The sequence below is a fragment of the Dermacentor silvarum genome, chromosome 4 (assembly GCF_013339745.2).
Source record: "Dermacentor silvarum isolate Dsil-2018 chromosome 4, BIME_Dsil_1.4, whole genome shotgun sequence".
Classification (NCBI taxonomy): domain Eukaryota; kingdom Metazoa; phylum Arthropoda; class Arachnida; order Ixodida; family Ixodidae; genus Dermacentor; species Dermacentor silvarum.
Genome location: NC_051157.2, coordinates 107,864,382 through 107,873,564, shown reverse-complemented (window position 1 = coordinate 107,873,564; position 9,183 = coordinate 107,864,382). Strand labels below are relative to the sequence as shown.

The following is a 9,183-nucleotide window of genomic DNA, read 5'->3' as shown; positions in this document are numbered from 1 at the left end:
CATCGAAGAGGCCAGCCCTGCTATTCACTGGACTTGGTGCTTTGAATGAGACGAGTTAATGGAATTGTAAAGAAAGTCGTGACTGCAGCATGCTTACAAGAACAAAAGCAAAGATAAAAGGATAGAAATAGGATAAATACATACACGCACGGAAGAACTCACATATTCACACACATGAACACAAACGCGAGCACAAAAACTAAGATCTAAAATACAAAAAAGGGCAAAATAACAAATATACATAAACGCACAAGAAAATACGCACACACATTTAACGCAGACGTGAGTAGAAGTATTAGGAGTCAGTTCACAAGCATCTGTGCCTACTTTGTCTTACTTTTTTTAATGTACATATTGGATCTGTTGCCTTCACTGTCATAGGAATTTTTTAGTAGCGACATATCACGACAGAGCGCAAAGCTGTGTTGTGGGAAAGCAAGTCGAGCGCTGACAGCACAGCTTAGGCGCGATTGTGTCACAACAGGCTTTCTACAGCTGGCACGTGCAGTGAGCGAAGAGTTCTAAGCTACACAGCGACGCGAATTCATGCCAAGCTCCCTTGCAACGGCACCAGTGTATCAGTCACAATTTTATATTAGCATTTAGGCTGACATTAAGGAAACAAACACTGCTTCCAAACGCCTGACCGTTAACAATCTAATGACATTCGCTCAAGCAGTGCGTGTTAGTCACGGATTGTTAGCATTGGTGGAAAGCAATCAATCGACGGTGCTACACAACACTCGAACGACGCTGCTAGACGCTTGGCTATCTTATCACACTGCTGGCAACGATCGGTCGTTTGCACGCTGAGCTGGCAGCAACGAATCTTTGCGTTGGAGGTTGCTTTCACAAATCTTTTCTGTTGAGAAACTCGCAGGTTGGTTTCATCCGCGCATGCTTTTCTCATTTATCCTGATAATGGTTTTGCTCCATCACTTCACCACGTCCGACGAAAAACTCAGTGGCACAGTACACAAACACACCCGCCCCTCACAGTAGGCACCAGACTTTGGCGAACACTCGTCGTCGTAACTTCACTTTGGAGCAAAAGAAAACACCACGGAACAAACACGTACGACGTTTCTTTGCAGCGGTATGCCGCCGCGGGATCCTATTTCCACACGAAGCGCAGCGCAGCGTCACCGATGTTCGCTGCAACCTTTCTTCGCTGGCTCACGGCTCAGAACAAACGCACGCGGCACAAATTGTGCATCGTAAGCTCACAATAATATTTCCGGCATGACAGACCACCACAAACAATTCGAATTCACTCTGACGAAGGGAGACGCACAGAGCTGACGCGACTCGGCCCAGTTCGAAGCGAGGGCGGCCATGTTAGGCATGTTCTCCGTCGGCGGGGACACCGGCCGTCCGGCTCATGACGTCACCTGAAGTGCGCGCCTATTGGTGCCGGCTCGTGTGCATCCGCTTTTGAGGGGCAAATACCATTGTCTTCTAAAGTTGTATCCGACTATACACAATTCGCATCGCTCATACAATCACATTACACAAGCTTCAGTCACAACAGACAACGGATAGAACCATCCCAAACGTTCAAGAAATTTCTGATACATGCAGGCGCGTCATGCGTCGAGCGATAACATTTAACATTTGTTATCCGGTGAAAAGTGGTCACCGGTGAAAGATAAACAAATACACATGTCAATATATGGAACCTTGTTTCAAGTTAATGGGAAGAGTATATTGCAAGATAGTGCGTGGAGTCGGAGCAAGCTTCGCTTAGCCGTTGAAGCGGCCGTTTGTAATAGGCGCCGCTATATATTCTCGGTATGCCGATACGTTTTCTTTTCCTACAGCAACACTTCGCAAACGCGACTCGTTTCATGCCAACTCACAAGCTGCACGTTCGGCCTTAGACTTGGTTCACAATGACCAATGGCCCATTCTTTCGCGTTGGACAGATAGCAAGAACGGTTACCTTTTGTCGCCAGTATATCATGGCATCTGTATCGGTAAACATATGCAGCATATGGTTATTCTTTTTGAGGCAGCATTAAAATCAGTATAGAAGAAGAAATATTTTTATCGAAGCACAACTTATACGTCAAAGCTATATTTTTGAACTGATTATAATACTTCACACTTAGATATTCATTTCTAACTCCGCAGTGCTTAAAATTACGTGTTGCGTGAGTGCCTATACGTTGTAGAAGCAGGGCAGCCTCAGCAGAACTAAGTCAGAAAGTGAATGTCAAAACATATCCCTACACCACAAACAGCGACCTTTACAAAATGCAAAATCTGTTGTTATTGTAGCTGTATAACAACAATTAACGTTAAAACAAGTTGTCACTGCTGCAGAAGACTAATGAAAGGATTTACGAGCTGGTCTTATTTAGTGTCGTTAACATGTTTCAATAATAAACTCCCTCAGCATTCAGCTATGCTAAAAACACTTTAGGCGTCATAAATTTAACGCACCGACTTCCAACGCCCTGCAGCTCATAGTTTGCCGCCAGGTACATTGCACGCTGGGCTTGTTGGTATAACATGATGGAGGCAAAAGGCGTAGCGCATCAGACACAGGACACAAGAGGAAGGAGAACACCTGTTTGGCGCTAACCTATGTTCCTGTGTCTGTGTTCTTCCTCTTGTGTCCTGTGTCTGATGCGGTACGCCTTTTGCCAGGTAGATCTTTGGTTGGATATCACCGATTAATTACAATTTCTGTTTCCACCGCTCGTGGCTCCAAATACTGTTGGATAAAATGAGCGCTTGCCTTTTGCTTAGCACTTATTGGCAGGAAGAACGCATCAGAAATTTCGTCGATACAATATTAGGATTCAATTATGAGAAATAAGTTCACAAGCTTGCTTTGCCCTTAAGTATTTAGCTACGGTGCACTTTCTTCAGTTGCGCCAGACGTTCCATGTATATATAGCCTTCTAAAAAAATATTCAGCTCTTTGTTCAACGAACTGATTGGTCTAATGAATTATATACAGCAGAAAACTGCTACTACGTTTGAGGCATTAGCAGTCAACTTTCTCTTCTTCTCTTAAGCTTTTTCATCCCTTTCCACCAGGGCAGGGTAGCCAACCGGGCTCAGCCATGATTAACTTCCCTGTCTTTCATTTGCCCTTTTACACTTTCTCTCTTGTTGTGTAAAAAAACCTACACTGAATTATTTGAATATGCAGCCCACGTATTCTATTGCGCATTTCTGGCGAATATCATCTGATGGTGAACGTTCTCACAGCTCTGTGCTAACGGTATCCCTGTCTATTGTTCTTTTCGCACAACTTCTGCCGATCGACCCTTCATTTGAGCTGATGGTGAATGTATTTCGGCCAGCTGTGCTTTTCTAGAGGCATTGTGACCCACGTCTGCTGCTCCTGTGCAGCCGTTAGTCGTGCTGTTTCCCTCAATATTCATTACCTACCCTAGTGAAAATCTAGAAACACCCCCCATTTTAAACGAAATTTTCAAAGTCCTGGCAAACCAAATCACGTTTTCGTAATTTCCTAACAAAGCTTTCAGTGTCTCAAAATATTTCCGGCCCAATTTCTTTAAAACACAGGTAAGTGTCATTGTTTTTTCCTAAAAAGTGCTGACACCTGTTGCTGCTTTCTGTTTCATCACCAAACGCGCTGAGAATACCGATGTAACTGCTTGCACATTTTAAAGAAAGTTGTACCCCTACCACCATAAGCATTAAAATTGTCGTTCCTCTTCCATTACTCACCTTGTAGAGCGACGTGCCCTTTCCGTTATCAGGCAGTATTTGTGCTATACTGCCTTTATATTCTCTCTTGCAGAAATGTAGCAGACAGTGTAACAAAATCTCGTGCCTTTATTTGTGAGCAGATGATGTCTCTGGTTTCTTGTTCAGCCATTTAGCTTAATGCGGTCATCTACATAGTGATTTGGAAAACTCGTCACTTTGATGTGCTGTATCACCAGAACAAATGGTCGTTTAGTTGAAGAGCGTTTATATTTTGCCGCTTTATCCTTGCGGGTCGGACAAGGATAACAGGCTTAGAATTACAGACCAGCTGTTTCTACCACTTGTGGCGCATTATTTTAAGGCGAAAGCCTGAGATGGCTCATGGGTCGAAAAATCCGGTGTCCGCGTTATGGCACCAACATTCATGGCTCCAAATTTATGGCACCAATATTATGGCAACAAAATTGATGCTGCCACCCACCACCATAGGTGGGAGTCAAGACCACGTCTTTTGGTGTAAATAAAGTATAGTTAATTTAGGCACAGTTAATTAAGATAGAGTTAATGAAAGCACTCGAGCCCACTACCTTTGGTGTTAATTATGTTGAAGATAACTACGGTGCAGTTAATTAAGATGCAGCTAATTAAGGCACTCGAATCCACGCCCTTTGGTGGGAGTCCAACCCAGGACTTTTGGTGTTAATTAATGTGATGTTAAAAAGGCACAGTTAATTAAGATAGAGTTAATGAAAGCACTCGAGCCCACTACCTTTGGTGTTAATTATGTCGAAGGTAATTAGGGTGCAGTTAATTAAGATAAGCTAATTAAGGCACTCGAACCCACGCCCTTTGGTGGGAGTCCGACCCAGGACATTTGGTGTTAATTAAGGTGAGGTTAAAAAGGCACAGTTAGTTAAGATAGAGTTAATGAAAGCACTCGAGCCCACTACCTTTGGTGTTAATTATGTCGAAGGTAATTAGGGTGCAGTTTTTAAGATACAGCTAATTAAGGCACTCCAACCCTCGACCTTTGGTGGGAGCCGAACCAATGACGTTTGGTCTTATGGCGAAGTTGGCTGACCCCCTTCATCCTGAGCTTATGCTAGAGTGACTGTCAACTTCATTTTTTTTCAATTTAAGCGAAACTGATAAAAAATTTATCTGAATATTCATGAGCGCTTTCCCTGTGTAAACGTTCAGGTTCTTGCAGTCATGCGAGGGAAGTACCTGCTTGTGTGTTTCCTGGCATTTGTGGGCGCCACCGCAAGAAACTCAAGTGAGTTCACCATGTGCTATCGATAAAAGCCGAGCTAGGTTAAAAATGTTATGTAACATGAAGTTTAGACTATTGTACGAGATCTCGTTAGATGACCCTGTTAGACGTTTTGCTCTGAGGTCGCAAACAATACCCTCTTTGCCCCTGTGCTTTCCGGCCAACTTGGGCTTTCTTCATTCCTCCTTTCTCTGTTGCCGAGAAACAGAAGTCTCCTGTTTTGTTCTTTCGTCATACAAAGGCATAAATTGCAGCTCTCAGCACGGTGTCTCTTGCCCTTTTAGGCTTCTCTCTTTTTTTGTTGGAAGCACGAGAAATTTATTCTTCTCTATTTTGTGCATCGTCTTTCTTCTCCTCGCAAATGTGTCTAGCTGATTTCACTTTGGTGTCCAGGTGGTACAGAAGGTATAATGGCCGTTAGAATTGTGCTGCGCGAGGGCAACTCGACAGCACGAAATCGCACGGCCCCGTTTTCTTAGCAGACCAGGTCACTTGATCCGTTTCCCACAAGAATGCCGGTGCAAGGCTTTTGTATACAATGACATGGTCATTAATTCTGAGACATTTGGCTTCGATCCCGAAGATTGTGCAATACCGGGCCCACCCACGGCGGAGGTGAAGGAGGCTTCAAGCGCTCCCCTGACTTGTAAAACCAAGTTTAATATCTTGGGTCCAAATAGGTGACCTGTAAAACGAGCAATCGCAGGGAATTGTGGGGCGCGTCGTCTGCTAGTAGCTTCCGGTTCGACGGACGACGCGGCGGCATCGGCGGCATGCTCGGCGCACGTGTTTTTCTACGTGGTTTTAACTGTCAGTCGTGCGAAGCTTTCCGTCCGCTTTGTCGACCAGCAATGTCATACCATTCATGCAGCTGATTTCTAGGTTTCAGTTCAGTCTGGGCGCGACAATGACTTGCCGAGAAAGGCAAGGATACGCTTTTATTCATAAACGAATTCTGGTTCTCGTTTCGGCGGCCTTTTTTTCTTTCTGCCAGGTTTAGCTCTACGACATTTGCCACTGCTTGGACGCACTGTCACTGACTGCTCTGCCTACGGGTCAGTCATACAGATGAAAAAGCTATCTTTATTCGATAATTTATCAAGCGTATAGAAGCATTACATGGAAAATCGGGTGCTGAGGCGATATCTATAGCAGCCTCGTAAATACTGCCCTGTGATCGTCCCTGCAACCGATATCGTCAGTAACAGCGCAGCTGTAGCGTAATTAGAAAATAAAATGCTGAAAATGTTTGAAAACTGCGTGCTGTCAACGGCATTTCTTGGTCGTAATTTGAGGTTCATTTGAAGGGCTACGTAGTTAGAAGTTATATTTTTTATATTACGGATGCGCATTACCTCTATCTGTGTTCAAGGAACTAAGGTGGGCTAGTTGGTTACGAGTATTATGTAGGTATCTCGCTGTGTCCCGTTTAAGTTTCCACCGTAAAACCTTTTTTCATCATACCTCTATATGTGCATGCGAGTACTGGAATGGTTATTGTTGCTTGAGTCAATGTTAGAGAAATAGTCCTCTTTCGGAATCATTCCGTGTCGGCCCTTACACAGCTCATCGCGGCCTCATAAGTGGCACTGTACGTTCATTTTTTGTTCACTAATGGTTCAGTTTTGGAAGTGGCAGCCATGCCTCTGATGTTTGTGCACAGGGCCGGTATTTTGTAGCGATACGTTATGCTTTATCTGTGCTAGTCATCATCCACCGAGCGGCTCACGGCCGGCTGATTCCGTTGATAACGTGAGCGGACCGTCGCTCTGACCACTGACCAAGCGCGAAAAGTACGAAAAGGCATTAACATCGGAAAGGCATCGCTACAAAATACGGGCCCAGCTGACTCAGCAAGGGATGCTGCAAGGCAGAACGAACTTACATGAGTTTACCTTTAATGCTTAAATTTGAGCAGCCAACGGCTGAACAACCGACCATGGTTTTGCTAGGCGCCTGCATGCAACCGGGTAATCTTCGAGAATGACAAAGCCGGACTGCAAGCGCACCAATAGGCTAAAACGGCGAAGCGGTGGTGGCGGCTGTGCTTCCTCGAACCGGAAACAGCGAGCAGACGGCGCATCCCAGAATTCATAGCTCTTTTACGGGTCACCTATACAACCCGTATCAGATATTAAGCTGATAAGAACAGATACTACACGTTGATCCGTGTCGGCCATGCCTGCGTTCGCACCATACGTGAGTAGGCCATGCCGTGTATTCAAACTAGTGCCTACCAATCTGAATGTCTTCTGTTTCCTGACGTCATGCTCTACGTAGTCTCCTTTCCTCAGTTCTGCTCGGACTGTAAAAGGGGTAGGCCGCGTGTTGTACGTTCTAAAGAAGAAAAGCGTGCCTACCAATAACAACGGCGTGAACAGAAAAGGGAATGGGCACGGCGGCGGCGGAAGGAGACTACCGACGATGAGCGGGCCGCGGACGCCAAGGGTAAGCGTGCTGCGCCCCAGGACCGTGAGGCGAAAAGAAATGCGAACCGTCCATGTGGCCCCGATCCAGCAAACTTGGAACGTTGCACCGGAGCAACGGTCAATCAGCCCATACACAGCTTCGCTAGTCATACACCTTCACAGAGTGGAATGGCACTGTTTTTCTTTTTTTTTTTTTTGGCAGCACTTGCGCTAATCACAGTTCATTTTTTTAGTTTCTTTCGTTTTCTCGAGCTTCGCATATTGGTGTTACAGGCAGAGTAGTAACGTATTTCTTGGCCATAAGAGCAGCTCATTTTCCTTTTACGCTCCTTTGACTAATGCCCCACACTGCAGTGAACGCAACCTATCTTCGGCGTCTTTTCTGTCAAAAGTATGAAAGCAGCACATCACTGCCTCATGTTATCCTCCCTCGCAAAAGCAAATCCTACCATTTTGTGTTTCAGCGCAGCGCTGCTGCGCTCACAGTACGGGACTGTTGGCGCCTTCGAACTTGGTCCATTTGTATTGTATCTTTGCAGTCCTTCCTGGAGGCATAGGAAATTAGGCAGGATGGTAGTGATCCGTGTTCAACAGCACTACGCCTTACGTCGGCGACAATCAAAAGAACAGACGATATGTACTGACTACCAATTGAGTTTATTATGTGGAAACAAGAGGAAGCTTGTCTTAATATAAATGAGTTCTAGTAGCTCAAAAACGTTTTTGTCGGCATCTGCTGCGCTTGATGATGATGAGGTTGGTTACGATTATTATATATTGGCATCCCCTTTGAAACAGGGCGGTGACAAATAACCTAGCCTGCTTGAGTTAATCAGGTTTGCTATACATATTTTACATTCTAGCCTCTTTTTTGTTGTTGTATACAACTCCTTAATCTTTTTCTCCTTCGCAAAACTTGTCTACCTTGCACTGCTACGTATACCTGTAACGGATCCGGTCATATAGATCGCTACCACGTTGTTTTTTACAATTTTCTAAACGACTCTGGCTTATCTCGACTGCTGACCAGTTGATGCTTTTCTCCAATTTAAATCCAAGCGATTCTGGAAGGTGTACGTTGCCTACGGGTCCCACTAGGTGAATCCTTTCGCATCCCTTTAGGATGTGCTGGGTGGTCTGCGGATTTCTGCTGCAGCATACACATGCCTCATCTTGCTGTGAATATTTGCTCCAGTATGTTTTTCTCTTTAAGCAACCAGTTCAAGCCTCCAAAAGCATGGCACTGCCCTTTGTGTTATCGTACAGATTTGCCCATCTAATCCCTGTCTTCCCGTTCTTAAATCGCAATGGTATTTATGTTTCCATTCTTTGCATCCATTTCATTGTCTCTGTTTCTCTCACTTTCTTTTTGATGACTCTTGGTTGTTTATTCACACTTCCAATTACTCTGTACTTGGTTGCCGACTTTCTTGACCCCTTACTCCATTCTGTGTCCACGCTTTTCAGGTACATATACTTGTGCACTTTAGCCGCACATTTAGTTTCATGGGAGTCTTTCTTCAAAAGTGATTGTGCTCTGCGCTTCTCTGACTTCAAAAGAAGCCCAACCCATATCATCTTGCACTGCCGCATTTGTGGTTTTACCGTGGGCTCACAGAGCCAGCCAGCCTACCAATCTTTGGTTAACTTCCAACCCCGACAGAACATGTATTTTAACCACAAAATGGCATTTGCGAACTTTAGCGCCGGCACCATAAAGCAGGAGACACACGGTACGATTCGGTGTCCGATCCGATGTGCGACGCCGCATGCTCCGGCATGCGGCATACG

At 45.0% G+C, this 9,183-nt stretch overlaps 1 long non-coding RNA gene and 1 pseudogene across 2 annotated transcripts in view; one reads left to right on the top strand and one right to left on the bottom strand.

The window, feature by feature from the left end:
* Nucleotides 1-3,337: 3,337 nt before the first annotated feature.
* Nucleotides 3,338-9,183, top strand: part of LOC125944752 (uncharacterized) — a 91,545-nt gene continuing 85,699 nt past the window's right edge. For both annotated transcript variants that reach the window (XR_007466447.1, XR_007466446.1), the window contains exons 1-2: nt 3,338-3,543; nt 4,891-4,966. This is a non-coding gene — a long non-coding RNA (uncharacterized LOC125944752). The remainder of the gene's footprint in view (nt 3,544-4,890; nt 4,967-9,183) is intronic.
* On the bottom strand, nt 7,070-7,129 carry LOC119451181 (U2 spliceosomal RNA; annotated as a pseudogene).